Here is an 18,882-nt window from a genome sequence, read left to right on the forward strand (position 1 = left end):
CATATTCTTAACAACTTAAGAATAGATTTTCTAACAAAATATCAATGGACCTTTTCTATTACACATAAATATCATATGTAAACGGAAATATGGAAATGCCTTTTATTAATAAAAACATGTACAAGATACATACTAAATGATATGCTCTAGGGCATACTACTAACATTGCCACCAAAAAGGGAAGTCGAATTTGCTATTGAGATATTGCAGTCTGACACCAATCTTTATTACTCCTTATAGGATGGCACCTGAAATTGGAAGGCGAAAATCCAGTTCTGAGTTCTTGGATAAGGGTTCATACACCCGATGTGTCACCATGGGAGCTCGATTGCTATTTGTGAAAAAGAAGGATGAGACTTTGAGGTTATGCATCGATTATCGGTAGTTGAATAAAGTAGCGATGAAGAATAAATATCTGTTGCCTAAAATTGATGATTTGTTTGATCGGTTGAAGGGAGCGAGTATTTTCAAAAATTGATCTCGGATCGAGTATCATCGATTGAGGGTGAAGGATGCGGATGTGCCAAAGACGTTCGGACCCGGTATAGGCATTATGAGTTTCTAGTGATGCCTTTTGGCCTAACAAATGCACAGTGCATTCATGGACCTTATGACTGTATCTTCCATCCATACCTAGATCGGTTCGTAGTGGTCTTTATTGATGATATTTTGGTATATTCCAAGACCGGTGAAGAACACGATGAGCATTTGAGGATTGTTCTGCAAACCACGAGAGAAAAGAAGGCGTATGCTAAGTTGTCCAAGTGTGACTTTTGGTTGAATGAGATTGCATTCCTTGGACATATAGTGTCGGTGATGGGATTAGAGTGGATCCCAAGAAGATAAAGCGATGATGGAATGGAGGCCTCCCAAGAATACAAGCGAGTCGAGAAGTTTCTTGGGGCTAGTAGGTATTCTGAAGATTTGTGAAGGATTTTCGTTAATAAATTTGCTCTAATGACCAAATTATTACACAAGAATGTCAAATTTGATTGGAATGACAAGTGTCAGACCAGTTTTGAGAAGTTGAAGGCTATATTGACTAAGGCACCAGTGTTAACACAGCCAGTGTCGGGAAAGGACTTTGTGTTCTACAGTGATGCCTTTCATAATGGGTTAGGGCGTGTATTAATGTAAGAGGGGACGGTGGTCGCCTATACTTCCGGGCAACTAAGGCCACATGAGCAATTACTCTACCCATGATCTAGAACTTGCAGCAATTATTTTCGCACTAAAGATATGGAGGCACTACTTGTATGGTGAAAAGTGCTACATTTACACAGACCACAAAAGCCTAAAATATTTGCCAACCCAGAAAGAACTCAACCTTAGACAGAGGCGATGGATTAAGTTCTTGAAGGACTATAATTGCGTGATTGATTACCATCCTGGGAAGGCAAATGTAGTTACAGATGCTTTGAGCAGAAAATCCATCACAGCTTTGAGATCATTGAATGCTCGTCTATCCTTGGCTCGAGATGGAGCTATTTTGGCTGAGCTGCAAGTGAGGCCAAACCTACTACAGCAGATTTTAGATAGGCAGAAGGTAAATGAGAAATTAATGACTACTGTGAGTAAAATATCGGAAGGAAAGCAGCCCATGTGAGGTGAAAGTAGATGGGTGTACGTACTACAAAGGAAGAGTGTGTGTACGGATGAGGAATTGAAAGTCAATATTACAGAAAGAGGCACACACGGTGTTTATGCTATGCACCGGGAAGTACAAAAATGTATCATGATCTAAAGATTCATTATTAGTGTCCTGTTATAAAGAAGGAAATAGCTTACTATGTGACTAAATGTTTGACATGCCAGCAAGTCAAAGCATAAAATCAAGATTAATCGTGTATTCTACAGCCTATACGCATACCTGAATGGAAATGGGATCGGGTCACCATGGATTTTATAAGTGGTCTACCTCTTACCTAGAAAAAGCATGATGTAGTATGGGTGATAGTAGATAGATTGTGAATTTAGCACACTTTACGCTAGTAAGGGTGACTACTCATTGGAGAAGTTAGCAAAATTGTATATCAGTGAGATAGTTAGACTACATGGAATTCTACTTTCCATCATATCTGATCGAGACCCAAGGTTTACCTGGAGATTTTGGAAGACATTGCATGAATCCTTGTGTACACAACTCCACTTCATCACAGCTTTCCATCCTCAGACGGATGGCCAATCGGAAAGAGTAATCCAGGTAAACAATTGAAACTAATTGAACTAATGCAAATATTGAATGAAATGATAATAATAACATGAAATATATGTCGGGTCCTTGAGGATATCTTTGAGAGTTGTGTCATTGAATTTGAGGAAGTTGGGATAGATACCTTCCACTAGCGAGAATTTGCATACAACAATAGCTACCAAGCTAGCATCAAATGGCTCTATATGAAACAACGTATGGGAGGAAATGTAGAACTCGGTGTCTTTGGGTGAATTAGGCGAAGATAAACTAGTAGGCCTAAACACAGTGAAAGCAGTGAGGAGAAGGTAAAACTAATCAAAGCCAATCGAAGGTTGCCTCGGATAGACAAAAATCTTATCACAAGCCTAAAGAAAAGAAATAGAATATGCGGTTGGCGACAAAGTGTTCCTCAAGGTGTCACCATGGAAGAAGATGCAGGCGTTTGGAAGAAAAGGTAAATTAAGCCCTAGGTTCATTAGCCCATATGAAGTCATTGAGCGTGTGGGTCCGGTGGCCTCTGAGCTAGCTTTACCACTAGAAGTGGACAAGATCCACAATGTATTCCATGTATCTATGCTAGAAGATACCGCTCAAATCCTTCACATGTCATTTCTATGGAAGAAATTGAAGTACAATAGGACTTGACATATGAAGAAGAACCCATACGGATCTGGCTCAAGTGAAGAGTTGAGAATAAGCGATTCCGGTGAAAGTGCTTTGGAGGCACCACAACAGAGAAGGTAACTTGGGAAAGTGAAGAGACGATGAGGTGATTCCCTCAGCTGTTTGCATCGGTAAATTTCGAGGACCAAATTTAAATTAGAGGAAGAGTTGTAACACCCTCCTGTAGCAACTCAGTACATTCTCTTTGTTTAGTTGACGATGTCGATGCTGGGCTAGACGTCGGAAAAATATTTAAACTAAAGTGAGGAACCATAATTAACTCAAATATTAATAAGAAAAATTTAGGAAAATTTTAGAAATAAAAATACAACCAAGTTAAGCAGTGGTGCCCTAACGATGGGTAACCTAGTGGGAAGTTGCGGTTCTAGCAACTAGGAGCCCTAGACAGGGAAAATTCATAAAATAATTTTGAGAATCCAAAGAAGGGTCATTGAAGTTCCTATGATATTAGAATGCCACGAAAATGCTTAGAAAAAATTTTCAATCAGTGCAGACAATTTTGATGCATTAAGCCAAAGCGGAGGCATTTTGGTCATTTCGCCTTTAGAGGTGATTTTTGATTGACTTGTCTAGTTAAGTAAATAATTATTATGACACAAAATATGAACAAATGTTGCTAAAAATTAAATTAAAATTAAGTAGACAAAAAAAAAGAAAAGAAAATGAAAGAAATTGAACTTATGACATCATTATGATGTCATTAAACATCCTCCACCCAATCAAACTTTGATACATGGCATTAACTTATTTAAAATGACTAAATGGGCAGAAAAAAGAAAGAAAAATTCAGTTCTCCTCCTTCATTCAGCCAAGCGAAACACTTCTCCTAACCCTTACCACCATCAAAGCTTATCCAAGCTTTATAACCCACCAAATCTCACTTGAAACCCTAAGTCCACTTCAACAAAATTTGTCTCTACATCTTGAGCAACTGTTTGGCTACCAAGAAAGCCAAAGAAAGTGAAGGAATTTTGAGTGGAAAAATTCTACTCAAAGGTTAGTGACAATCTCTCTTCCTTTCTTTCAATATATGGTTAAGGACTTGATTGAGCTTAAAAATTGCAAGGAATTAGAAAGAAAACTATAAGTATGCACTCTTCAAAATTTTGACCTTAGAGAATGTTAGGATTTCATTGATTAGATGAATTTATAGTTGTCCATGGCTGCCATTGAATATGAATTAGATGTCTTAATTCATTGATTGCATGTATATGAAGAATTGAAGTTGATGGAGTTAGGGTTTGGGCAAAACCTAGGGTTTTGTCATATGTTAGTGAATGAAAGTTTAAATGGTCAATTAGTGACCATTTGGCTATGTATGATGAGAAAATGAAGTGAGTTGAGGCTTGGCAATTTAGTGTGGGTGAGCTGCCTTGGTGACTGCGGGGTGAGCATGAGTCCGGCGGGTTTTGAAGCGATTATAAATGGAATTGTAGAAGTTCAATTGGTGCAAGGCTAATTGGACATGAAACTAGACACATAATGGCACAACTTTGGTATAGAAATCTTGCCCAGAAAACCAAACCAAGTTGACCTAAAATTTTCCTAATCAAGATGACTTGCATTCTACAGGCAAAATGACTAAATAAGCAGTGTTTATTCATTTGATCATAACTTCGGTGTAGAAAGGTCCAATTGACCTAAAATTTTACCAATGAGAAAGATGAGACATAGACTAAAACTTTCATGAAGAACACAAATCCAAATTACGACCATAACCTAGTCAAATTGCCAACCAAGCGTAGGTTACCAAATCTGCGAGAACTTTGTTTGCCCGAAATTTTGGATTACTGTCCAATCGGCCGATTATGGTGTTTAGGCCATAACTTGAGTTACAAAACTCCAAATGGAGTGATTCAAAAAGAAATGTAACTAGACAAAATCAGGAATAACTTTTATGGAACAATTTTGCCAAATTCCTACTTTACAAATGACCAATGCAATAGTAAACATGAGGCTTAAAATCTGAAAATTTTGAATAACTAGCACTAAGCTTAGAAATGGTATTGGCAACCAATACCAACAATTTTATAATGCAAAATCTGGTATTTTGGGTTTGTTAGAACTAATATGCGTATTGTCTATGCAAAAGTCAACATTTTTGTTGACTAAGTAAATGAATAGTAACACCTAAACCTAAATTTCAAAATTATAAAGTTTAAAAGTGTAACATACCCTAGTACACCTAGCAAGATTAGTTTGGATAGGATGGCATGCCAATAGGGTTCGATTAGTAGTACTCCACATGGCATTATGCCATTACGCGATTTCATGGCTTTTAGCCATTCGACATTATGTTGATACTTGGCCTTGTGCTAATGTTGTCTGACTTATTAGTTGTTACATTGCTGCACAGGAGATACATATGTGATGATGGTGTGACCGAGTACTTGATACGATGCGGTTACCCGTTTATCCAGTCCATTCATCGGTATAGGTTACTTGGGCAGCAAAATGAAAGTGAACAAATTTAATGAAATAATGAATAGAGCGGTACATAATAAATAAGATTACCAATAATGATAGAAAATTATGCATAAGACATCAAAACATATCTTGCAAATTTACTTTCTATTATTTCTTTTTATTTTATTATTGGCACCACTAAGCATTATTGCTTAGCGTTGCTTTTACCAGCAGGTTTTGAAGAGGCCGAAATGAGCGATGAACCATAGAATGGGTGAGACCTTACTGCAGATCTGCATAAGTATCAGTATCACCTCACCGACATCAATGTATTGGTAGGACACTAGGTTTCATTTTGGGCATTTGTAATTAACTTTTAGTTTCTCATATGAAATTGAGACTCATGTAATATATTTTGTTATCAATGTAAATAGTGAAAATTATGTTTATGAATTAAAAAGTGAATATTTATTTATGACTTGTACATGAATATCCTATGAAATGAAATGATGAGAAATGGGAGTATATTTGAGAAATATTTAGATTTTGTTGATGAAATGGAGTTTGGGATTGATTGAAAATTTTGGAAGTGTTTTCATAGGTTTGAAGAACTGTTTTCTCCATTTTTAGCTGGTACTTTGCCGGATTTTCTATAAAATTTATGAAACCTCAAATAAAATTATGATTTCAATAAATGACTTCAATAAATGATATTTCACGAATTATACTTCATAACTATGAAAGAAATAAATTAGGAAGGATAAAAATGATTGAAATAAAATAGGGTGTTCAATATCTTGTGTGACATATCTTACTCGACTATACTATAGGCGGGTAAGGGTGTCTAAAACCTGGAGAAACCATTTCAGAAATGAGCACAAGATTTCTTGATCTGCGAATGTTCTCAAAGCTCTTGAAAAAGAATTCATTGAAGAAGAGTTAGTCGAAAGTTTTGAGGACACTACCTAAATCATGAAACAAAAGTTATAGTGATCTTTGACACCAAAGATTTCTCCAAATTCACTTATGATGAGCTGATTGGTTCTCTTATTACTCATGAAATGCTTTATGACAAGAGCAAGTGCAAGAGCAATGTAGATGATGAAAAGAAAAAGAGAGGAATTGCCTGTAACACCCTCATTAACCACTCAGTACATCCTCTTTGTTAGGTGACCGGTGTCGGTCAGACACTAGAATGTCGGAAAAATATTCAAACTAAAGTCAGAAACCATAATTAACTCAAATATTAACAAGAAAAATTTAGTAAAAATTTTAGAAATAAAAATACAATCAAGTTAAGCAGTGGTGCCCCTAGCGATGGGTATGGAGGAAGTTGCGGTTCTACAGCGAGGAGCCCTAGACAGGGAAAAATTATAAAATAATTTTTGGGACTCCAGAGAAGGGTAATTGAGTTCCCATGGCATTAGAATGCCAAGAAAATACCTAGAAAAATTTTTCAATGCATACAGACAATTTTGACCAGTTAAGCCAAGCGGAGGGCATTTTGGTCATTTAAGCCTTAGAGGTGATTTTTGGCCGACTTGTCCAGTTGAGTAAATAATTAATATGACATAAAATATGAAGAAATATTACTAAAATTAAAGTGAAAATGAGTAGAGAAGAAAAGAAAAGAAAAATGAGAATAAATGTCAATTTTGACATCATATGAGATCATTTAAAGCTTCCCACCAATTAGAAATTGACAAGCCAATTAAAATGAGATAAATATAACTAAAATGAAGTAAAAACAAAACACCATTTCTGCAATTCTCTTCCATATTCCGTAACCCATTTCCCTTCCACCCAAACCACCATGAAAGCTCACTAAAGCTCCCAAACCTCACCTTATTTCACCTCAAAACCTTATCCTCTCTTCACTAAAATTATACCCACACCAGGAGGAGTGTTTGGCAGCCAAGAAAAGGAAAGAAAGTGAAGTTTAATCTTGGAAAATTCTGCCATTAAAGAGGTTAGTGCAACTATAACTTAAAAACTCATTATTTTCATGGTTTAGGACTTGAAACTTAGTGAGAATTGTGATTTAAATGAACAAAAACCTAAGTGTATGAGCTCTTGAATTTTTGGCTGCCTAGCTATGGAATAGGAGGAGTGTTTTATGAGCTTGAAGTGATCTAGAATTATATTAGAAGTTGATAAACACAAGAATAATGGATTAAAAGTTAACAAAGGTAAGTTGTGTAAAACATGAACTTGAATTAGGGTTTTGTGAGCAAAATGTAAACTTGGTTTAGGAAATTGTTAGGGCACATTTTAATGGTCAATTAGTGACCATTTTAGATATGTTGACCATAAATGGGACTGAAAAATGCTATGGCAAAGTGAGGTGAAATCTGCCCTATGGACAGCAGCATAGGGACTGAAAATTCAGTCCCTTTGCACTGCCATAACTTGGACTGTGCTTGTCCAATTAATGTTTGGCCAATTGGACATGAAACTAGGCTTACAATGGCACATTTTTGCTGAAGAAACCATGCCCGAAAGACCAAAGCAAAAGGGTCAAAACTCAGCCACAATCCGGAACCCTGAAACTGCCTCTGCAGAATTTGACCAAATGAACAGTAACTGTTCATTTGGCCATAAGTCACTGTATATTTGGTCAATTTGTCTGAAATTTTTACAGCAACAAGTTAAGACATAGACAAACAACTTTTATGAAGGAACCTACCCCAAATTATGGCCAGAACCCATTCAACCAAGTGACTCAAGTCACTGTTCATGCACTGTAGATGTGGTAAAATTCTGCAGACTGCATATCCGGACAGCCTGGGTTTTTGAGCCATATCTGGAGCTACAAAACTCAAATGGAGTGATTCAAAAAATTCAACTAGACAAAATAAGGAACAACTTTCATGTTTTACATTTCCTCAAATTCCAACAGTAACAGTGTCCAATGGAACAGTGAAGTTGACTCACCAAAAAAGAAAAATCTGTTTGTGTTGAGTTACACTTTGGAATGGCAAAAACACTAAATGCAAACAAGTTTTAAACACCAAATGTGGTATGTTGGGAGTGCAAAAGTTGATGTACACATTTTTATTCTAAAAGTCAACATTTTTGTTGACCAATGATGAATAGTAACACCAAAATTGAAATTCACAAATTGTGAATTTAAGGTTTCAAATGCCCTAGTATACCTAACAAGATTGGTTTGGATAGTTTGGCATGCCAATAGGGTTCGGTTAGCGATCGCACATGGCAAAAATGCCATTCTGTGATTTCATGGCTTTTAGCCATTCGACCTTACATTGAGACTTGGCCTTGTGCTGATATTATTCTGACTTGTTATGTTACATTTTACCTGCGGGAGATGCATATGTGACCGATGGTGTGGCGGCAGTACTAGGTACCCGGTGCGGTTACCGATTATCGATCCGGTCGTCTAGTGTAGGTTACTTAGGGCAATCAAATGAATAAAAGTGAACAAAGTTAATGAATTAATGAATATACCAAGATCAAACAAAGAAAGCATACACATTGTATACACATTTATTTTCTTGCTATTTTCTTCTCTTATATTATTGCACCACTAAGCATTATTGCTTAGCGCGTTGCTTTGCCACGCGTGGAATCAGAATTCCGCCAGTGAGCCCGGTAGACCACGTGGGTGAGTCCATCGGCGATTACGCTCGATTATCGTGTCACCTCACTACTGCGATTGCATCGGTAGGGCACTAGGTGTCATTTTGTTATTTTGATATTTTGTAGCGATTTGTATTATCTCATATGTACTTGAACTCATGTAATATATTTTGATGTTTATGTAAATAATGAAAGTTATGACTATAGATGCAAGATTTGAGCATGTATTTATTGCTTGTATATGAGAAATGGATGTTGAGAAATGAAAAGGTTGTTGAAACTTTGACAGCTGAAAAATTGTTCAAATCTTGATATTGAGTTTTGTGATGATATTGAAGTTGAGAATGAATGAATTTGTTTATTGGAAGTGTTTTTAACGGGTTTGAAGAACAGTTTCTCCATTTTTAGCCAGTACTCAGCGGATTTTCTTTAAAATTTGGAACCTTAAATGAATAATACTTTTGATAAATGGCTTAAACAATTGTATTTCATAAATTATATGCAAAAGTATGATATAAATTAATTGAGAATATTAGAGTGTGCCTTGGTACACCGTGTGGCATTACTTACTCGGGTATCTTGTACACAGGTAAGGGTGTCACATTTAGTGGTATCAGGAGCACGGTTTAGGCGTTCTGGTCCTAGATTGAGTCCATACCATGCATTGCATTTGTAAGAGTCGAGGTGACACTAGCAGATCACATTTATCTTTCTTATTTTGAATAGGATATGGATCCTTCCTCTCGGAGTAGTTAAGGAGGAAGTGGAGAGTCATGCTCCACTGCGATGGCGAGGCGGGGGCATGAGAGAATCTGCTCCACCGGCTCGGCGAGCACCTTTCGGCCTCCACAGGCCATGTTCAACAAATGGCCGACTTCTTTAAACAGATAGGTTGAGGTAATGCCGGCTACCACCACCACCACCAGCTCCACGAAGTCACACTGGAAAGGTTAAGAAAATTTGAGGCGATGGATTTTTATGGCAGAGAGAAGATGACTCATTGCAGAGAATTGGTTGAGCAGAGCAGGCGAGTACTAAAACAACTCCACTTTGCACTCCCGAGCAAAACACAGTGCCATCTCTTTCTTTGCAAGGCAGTGCCTATGGTGGTGGGACACGTGTCTAGTGAAGTGCGACCCGGAAAGGTGTAACAGGACTTCTTTCTTTCAATTTAAGAAGAAATATGTGGAGTCTTGTATGCGGAAGAGAAGAAGGGAATTCATTAACTTTGAAGAGGCGGTTATCGTTAAAGTATGAGAAGAGTTTGTTTGGTTAAGGCTATGGAAGGGAAATAGTCCCTACTGAAAGGTGCAAAAGATTTGAAGAGGGTGAATGACAACAACATCAAGATCAGCTCACGCCTTGGGAATCACAATTTACCAAGTTAGTGGAAGCTGCCATAGGTTGAAAAGTGAAGTGGTGAGTGGTAGAAGAGGGAGCAGAAGAGGGGGCGGGTGGAGTCGAGTTCAGCTCTGCATCGGGGAAGAAGTTCAAGGGTCCTCTGCACAAAGTTCAGCTCGACCACGGGGCCAAGGTCGGTCTCGGGGCCTGAGCCACGATTCACCCCTAGGAGAAAGTGGAGTCACCATCGGTGGGCGGCTCTCCGAGGATGAGAGTCCAGAGGACTGGCCGGCATCTGCTTTATCCCTGTCCTGTCAAAGGTGGCATAGGGAGTGTTGAGAGAGTGGCTGGTGCACTGCTTGAGGTGTGGAGTCATGAGCATCGATTTGAGAAGAGGCGCCCCGCGAGAACTCTACAGTACTCCCAGAGCACAAGCGAGGAGCCAGGACACGCTCTGCACGCCCGAGGGATTAGAAGGTCGGTAAATCCAGCGGTGGGACCATCACAGAGGACCACTGCATCTGAGCCGAGCCCAGAGAGGCGGATAACGAACCACTGCGAGAAAGTATACCACGAGGCTTCGGGAGGAACAAGATGCCGGGCGTCATCAGGAAGTCACCACGTTCTCCCTCTCTGATACTCTGGCCTGCATGCATTGGTGGATCCGAGGATCCACTCATTCTTACATTTGCATCAACCTACAGTAGAAGGGGATATTGGTAGAAGTGACCAAGACATTACGGTCACTAATCCATTGAGGCCACGGTGGTGGTGAACAAAGTATACAAGGGTTGCGTTGAGGATTGAGGTATGAGATTCTTGGCGGACCTAATTGAGTTGCCCTTCCATGAGTTTGGCGTGATATTAGCCCAGGAATGGATTGGTTGTCCACGTCATCGATGAAGCGATAGTTGATTACCAGATTATGAAGTATTCTCGATTGTGAACCTATTTATGATGCTTTGTACTAGAAATATCACTCATAATCTTAACAACTTAAGAATAGAATTTCTAACAAAATATCAATGGACCTTTTCTATTACACATAAATATCTTATGTAAACGGAAATATGGAAATGCCTTTTATTAATAAAAACATGTACAAGATACATACTAAATGATATGATCTAGTGCATACTACTAACATTGCCACCAAAAAGGGAAGTCGAATTTGCTATTGAGATATTGCCGAGTACAGCACCAATCTTTATTACTCCTTATAGGATGGCACCCAGACTGAAGGAACTGAAATCCGATTACAGGAGTTACTGGATAAGGGTTCATACACCCCGGTGTGTCACTATGGGAGCTCGATCTATTTGTGAAAAAGAAGGATGAGACTTTGAGTTTATGCATCGATTATCAGTAGTTGAATATAGTGACTGTGAAGAATTAATATCTGTTGCCTAAAATTGATGAATTGTTTGATCAGTTGAAGGGAGCTGTAGTATTTTCAAAAATTGATCTCAGATCAGGGTATCATCAGTTGAGGGTGAAGGATGCAGATGTGCAAAGATCGCATTCAGACCGGTATAGGCATTATGAGTTTCTAGTGATGCCTTTGGCCTAACAAATGCACCAGCGGCATTCATGGATCTTATGAACTGTATCTTCCATCCATACCTAGATCGGTTCGTAGTGGTCTTTATTGATGATATTTTGGTTTATTCCAAGACCAGTGAAGAACACGATGAGCATTTGAGGATTGTTCTGCAAACCCTGAGAGAAAAGAAGTTGTATGCTAAGTTGTCCAAGTGTGACTTCTGGTTGAATGAGATTGCATTCCTTGTACATATAGTGTCAGCTGATGGGATTAGAGTGGATCCCAAGAAGATAAAAGCAGTGATGGAATGGAGGCCTCCCAAGAATACAACTGAGGTCAGAAGTTTCTTAGGGCTAGCTGGGTATTATAGAAGATTTGTGAAGGGATTTTCGTTAATAGCTGCTCTAATGACCAAATTATTACACAAGAATGTCAAATTTGATTGGAATGACAAGTGTCAGACCAGTTTTGAGAAGTTGAAGGCTATATTGACTAAGGCACCAAAGCAGCACACCGGCCGGTCGGAAAGGACTTTGTGTTCTACAGTGATGCCTTTCATAATGGGTTAGGGCGTGTATTAATGTAAGAGGGGAAGGTGGTCGCCTATACTTCCAGGCAACTAAGGCCACATGAACAGAATTACTCTACCCATGATCTAGAACTTGCAGCAATTATTTTCGCACTAAAGATATGGAGGCACTACTTGTATGGTGAAAAGTGCTACATTTACAGACCACAAAGCCTAAAATATTTGCCAACCTGAAAGAACTCAACCTTAGACAGAGGCGATGGATTAAGTTCTTGAAGGACTATAATTGCGTGATTGATTACCATCCCGGTAAGGCAAATGTATTCTGAGATGCTTTGAGCGTAAAATCCATCATAGCTTTGAGATCATTGAATGCTCGTCTATCCTTGGCTCGAGATGGAGCTATTTTGGATGAGTTGCAAGTGAGGCGAAACCTACTACAGCAGATTTATGATGGGCAGAAAGAAGATGAGAAATTAATGACTACTGTGAGTAAAATCTCGAAGGAAAGCAATCGATCGTGAGGTGAAAGTAGATGGGTGTCTCTGACTATGAAGGAAGAGTGTGTGTACCGGATGAGGGGAATTGAAAGTCAATATTCAAAGAGGCACACACCAGTTTATGCTGCACCGTGAAGTACAAAAATGTATCATGATCTAAAGCTTCATTATTGGTAGCTGGTATAAAGAAGGACATAGCCGACTATGTGACTATATGTTTGAGATGCCAGCTAGTCATAGCAGAACATCAATTTTCATTGGGTTTGCTACAGCCTATACGCATACCTGAATGGAAATGGGATCGGGTCACCATAGATTTTATAAGTGGTCTACCTCTTACCCAGAAAAAGCATGATGCAATATGGGTGATAGTAGATAGATTGACGAATTTAGCACACTTTCTGCTAGTAAGGACTGACTACTCACTAGAGAAGTTAGCAAAATTGTATATCAGTGAGATAGTTAGACTACATGGAATTCCACTTTCCATCATATCTGATCGAGACCCAAGGATTACCTGGAGATTTTGGAAGAAATTGCATGAATCCTTGCGTACACAACTCCACTTCAGCACAGCTTTCCATCCTCAGACGGATGGGCAATCGGAAAGAGTAAACCAGGTAAACAATTGAAACCAATTGAACTAATGCAAATATAGAACTGAAATGATAATAATAACATGAAATATATGTCAGGTCCTTGAGGATATGCTGAGGAGTTGTGTCATTGAATTTGAGGGAAGTTGGGATAGATACCTCCCACTAGCAGAATTTGCATACAACAATAGCTACCAAGCTAGCATCCAAATGGCCCTATATGAAGCATTGTATGGGAGGAAATGTAGAACTCCAGTGTGCTGGACTGAATTGGGCAAAGATAAACTAGTAGGCCTAAACCTAGTGAAACAGACTGAGGAGAAGGTAAAACTAATCAAAGCCAATCTGAAGGTTGCCTCAGATAGACAAAAATCTTATGCCGACCTAAAGAGAAAAGAAATAGAATATGCGGTTGGCGACAAAGTGTTCCTCAAGGTGTCACCATGGAAGAAGGTACTGACGTTTGGAAGAAAAGGTAAGTTAAGCCCTAGGTTCATTAGCCCATATGAAGTCATTGAACGTGTGGGTCCAGTGGCCTACAGGCTAGCTTTACCACTAGAGCTGGACAAGATCCACAATGTGTTTCATGTATCTATGCTAAGAAGATACCGCTCAAATCCTTCACATGTCATTTCTATGGAAGAAATTGAAGTACAATCGGACTTGACATATGAAGAAGAACCCATACGGATCCTGGCTCGGGAAGTGAAAGAGTTGAGGAATAAGCAGATTCCACTGGTGAAAGTGCTTTGGAGGCACCACAACACCGAGAAGGTAACTTGGGAAAGTGAAGAGATGATGAGGCAACAGTTCCCTCAACTGTTTGCATCAGGTAAATTTCGAGGACCAAATTTAAATTAGAGGGAAAGAGTTGTAACACCCTCCCTGTAGCAACTCGCACATTCTCTGCTTCGATGACTAAATGTCACCGACAGCTAGAACGTCGAGAAAATATTTAAACTAAAGTGAGAACCATAATTAACACAAATATTAATAAGAAAAATTTAGGAAAAATTTTAGAAATAAAATACAACCAAGTTAAGCAAATGGTGCCCTAGCGATGGGTAACCTAGTGGGAAGTTGCGTTCTAGCAACTAGAGCTCCTAGACTGGGAAAATTCATAAAATAATTTTTGAGAATCCAAAGAAAGGTCATTGAAGTTCCTATGATATTAGAATGCCACGAAAATGCTTAGAAAAAATTTTCAATCGGTACAGACAATTTTGGTCTGTTAAGCCAAACGGAGGGCATTTTGGTCATTTCGCCTTCAGAGGTGATTTTTGATTGACTTGTCTAGTTAAGTAAATAATTATTATGACACAAAATATGAATAAATGTTGCTAAAAATTAAATTAAAATTAAGTAGACAAAAAAAGAGGAAAGAAAATGAAAGAAATTGAACTTATGACATCATTATGATGTCATTAAACATCCTCCCACCCAATCAAACTTTGATACATGGCATTAACTTATTTAAAATGACTAAATGGGCAGAAAAAAAGAAAGAAAAAAATTTAGTTCTCCTCCTTCCTTCAGCCAAACGAAACACTTCTCCTAACCCTTACCACCATCAAAGCTTATCCAAGCTTTATAACCCACCCAAATCTCACTTGAAACCCTAAGTCCACTTCAACAAAATTTGTCTCTACATCTTGAGCAAGTGTTTTGCTACCAAGAAAGCCAAAGAAAGTGAAGGAATTTTGAGTGGAAAAATTCTGCTCAAAAGGTTAGTGACCAATCTCTCTTCCTTTCTTTCAATATATGGTTAATGACTTGATTGAGCTTAAAAATTGCAAGGAATTGGAAAGAAAACTATAAGTATGCACTCTTCAAAATTTTGACAGCCTTAGAGTATGTTAGGATTTCATTGATTAGATGAATTTATAGTTGTCCATGGCTGCCATTGAATATGAATTAGATGTCTTAATTCATTGATTGCATGTATATGAAGAATTGAAGTTGATGGAGTTAGGGTTTGGGCAAAACCTAGGGTTTTGTCATGTGTTGGTGAATGAAAGTTTAAATGGTCAATTAGTGACCATTTGGCTATGTATGATGAGAAAATGAAGTGAGTTGAGGCTTGGCAATTGAGTGTGGGTGAGCTTCCTTGGCTGACCTGCAGGACTGAGCATGAGTCCAGCAGGTTTTGGGCAGTTATAAATGGAATTGTAGAGGTTCAATTGGTGCAAGGCTAATTGGACATGAAACTAGACACATAATGGCACAACTTTGGTATAGAAATCTTGCCCAGAAAACCAAACCAAGTTGACCTAAAAATTTTCCTAATCCGGGTGACTTGCATTCTGCCTGGGCAAAATGACTAAATAAACAGTGTTTATTCATTTGGTCATAACTCAGTGTAGAAACGTCCAATTGACCTAAAATTTTACCAGCAGAAAGATGAGACATAGACTAAAACTTTCATGAAGAACACAAATCCAAATTCTGACCATAACCTAGTCAAATTGCCAACCAAACGTAGGTTACCAATGGCGTAACTGTTTTGCCTGATTTTTGGATTCTGTCCAATCCGCCCGATTATGGTTTTTAGGCCATAACTTGAGTTACAAAACTCCAAATGGAGTGATTCAAAAAAAGAAATGTAACTAGACAAAATAAGGAATAACTTTTATGAAGACAATTTTTCCAAATTCCTACTTTACAAATGACCAATGCAATAGTAAACATGAGGCTTGAAATCTGAAAATTTTGAATAACTAGCACTAAGCTTAGAAATGGTATTGGCAACCAATACCAACAATTTTAGAATGCAAAATGTGGTATGTTGGGAGTATTAGAACTAATATACTTATTGTCTATGCAAAAGTCAACATTTTTGTTGACTAAGTAAATGAATAGTAACACCTAAACCTAAATTTCAAGAATTGTAAAGTTTAAAAGTGTAACATACCCTAGTACACCTAGCAAGATTGGTTTGGATAGGTTGGCATGCCAATAGGGTTCAGTTAGTAGTACTCCAAATGGCATTATGCCATTCTGTGATTTTATGGCTTTTAGCCATTCTGACATTATGTTGATACTTGGCCTTATGCCTAATGTTATTACAGCTTATTAGTTGTTCTGTTGCACACCGGGAGATACATATGTGACTGATGGTGTGACGACCCGAGGTACTTGATACCCGGTGCGGTTTACGTTTATCCAGTCAAATATCCAAAGATAGGTTACTTGGGCAACCAAAAATGAAAGTGAACAAATTTAATGAAATAATGAATAGAACAGGTACATAATAAATAAGATTACCAATAATGATAGAAAAATTGTCTGCATAAGACATCAAAACATGTACTGCAAATTTCCTTTCTGTTATTTCTTTTTATTTTATTATTGGCACCACTAAGCATTATTGCTTAACGCATTGCTTTTTACCACGCGTAGGTTTTGAAGAGACCGACAGAGAGCCAATAGACCATAGAATGGGTGAGACCTTCTGCAGATCTGCATAGTATCCGTATCACCTCACCGACATCAATGTATTGGTAGGACACTAGGTTTCATTTTGGGCATTTTGTAATTAACTTTTATTTTCTCATATGAAATTGAGACTCATGTAATGTATTTTGTTATCAATGTAAATAGTGAAAATTATGTTTATGAATGAAAAAGTGAATATTTATTTATGACTTGTACATGAAAATCCTATGAAATGAAATGATGAGAAATGGGAGTATATTTGAGAAATATTTAGATTTTGTTGATGAAATGGAGTTTGGGATTGATTGAAAATTTTGGAAGTGTTTTTCATAGGTTTCGAAGAACTGTTTTATCCATTTTAGTGGGCACTCTCTTTGGATTTTCTATAAAATTTACTGAAACCTCAAATAAAATTATGATTTCAATAAATGACTTCAATGAATGATATTTCACGAATTATACTTCATAACTATGAAAGAAATAAATTAGGAAGGATAAAATGATTGAAATAAAATAGGGTGTTCAGATATCTTGTGTGACATATCTTACTCGACTATACTATGACGGGTAAGGGTGTCTAAAACACAGAGAAACCATTTTAAATGAGCACAAGATTTACTGATCTGGCGAATGTTCTCAAAGCTCTTGAAAAAGAATTCATTGAATAAGAGTTAGTCAAGAATGTTTTGAGGACACTACCTAAATCATGGGAAACAAAAGTTATAGTGATCTTTGACACCAAAGATTTCTCCAAATTCACTTATGATGAGCTTATTGGTTCTCTTATTACTCATGAAATGCTTTATGACAAGAGCAAGAGCAAGAGCAATGTAGATGATAAAAAGAAAAAGAGAGGAATTGCCTTAAAGTCAAGCCAAGAGGATGAATTAAGGAAAACTATAGCTTTTAAGGCTACCTCAAGTGACAGCTCCAATAGTTCAAGTCATGAAGGTGATCTTGCCATGATTACAAGAAGATTCAAGAAAACATTCAAAAAGGGAGATTCAAAATATAAGAAATTCTTAAAGAAGTATTCTCCCAAAGGTGAAACAAGCAAGGATCAAAGTGAGATTAAATGCTTTGAATGCAACAAACCTGGTCACATCAAGCCAAATTGTCTTAAACTGAAAAAGAAGAATTCAAAGGATAAGAGCAAGAAAGCCTTGGTTGTTGGCTGGATGGATACTGATGATTCCTTAAGTGATAACTCTAGTGACAAGGAGGTTGCACACATTTGTCTCATGGCTCTAGAAGAGGATAAACCAGAAAGTTCCCAACAAAGAGAAATCAACAACGATGTAAATAATTCTGACTCTCTGAGTATTGAGGATTATGAAGATGCATTTGCCAAATTATATGAAGAATACAAAGTTTATAAGAAAAAATGTTCTTCTTTAAACAAAGAAATTACTTCCTTAAGAGCTGAAAATGATTCTATGAGCATTATTATACAAGAAAATAAGTTTTATAAAAATCAAATGCTCTTGTTTGATGAGTTGAATAAGGAGTTAGAAGATTCAAAAACTGCTTGTGAAAAACTCATTGAGAAAAACATGATTTTAGAAAATAAGGTGGAATCTTTGACAAATGATTTAGCTAAATTCACAAATGGCACACAAATTCTTGATACGTTACTTGGTTCTCAAAGATTATCAAATCAAAAATCTTGTCTTGGTTATGATGGATTCATGCACTATGGAAAATACAAAAATTTCTTTGTAAAAGCTTCATCTCATTCATTATCAAATGTCATTTGCTTCTATTGTAACCAAAATGGTAAGGTTCCTCAAAAGTAAAAAGGATATGGGTGCCTAAAGGAACAATTCCTAATGTCTCTAACCCTCAAGGACCCAAACTTGCTTGGGTACTTAAGAAATAGTCAATAAATTTCAGGTATGTCTTAGAAGCAAGCAAGAGTAGGAACAATGGTATGTTGATAGTGCTTGCTCAAGACACATCACTGGAGACAAAGAAAAAATCTCAAACCTTACCTTGAAAAGTGGTGGACATGTGAGATTTGGTGACAAAGGCAAAACTTACATCATTAGAAGTGG

Source organism: Hevea brasiliensis, unplaced genomic scaffold (genome assembly GCF_030052815.1).
Source record: "Hevea brasiliensis isolate MT/VB/25A 57/8 unplaced genomic scaffold, ASM3005281v1 Scaf224, whole genome shotgun sequence".
Classification (NCBI taxonomy): Eukaryota; Viridiplantae; Streptophyta; class Magnoliopsida; order Malpighiales; family Euphorbiaceae; genus Hevea; species Hevea brasiliensis.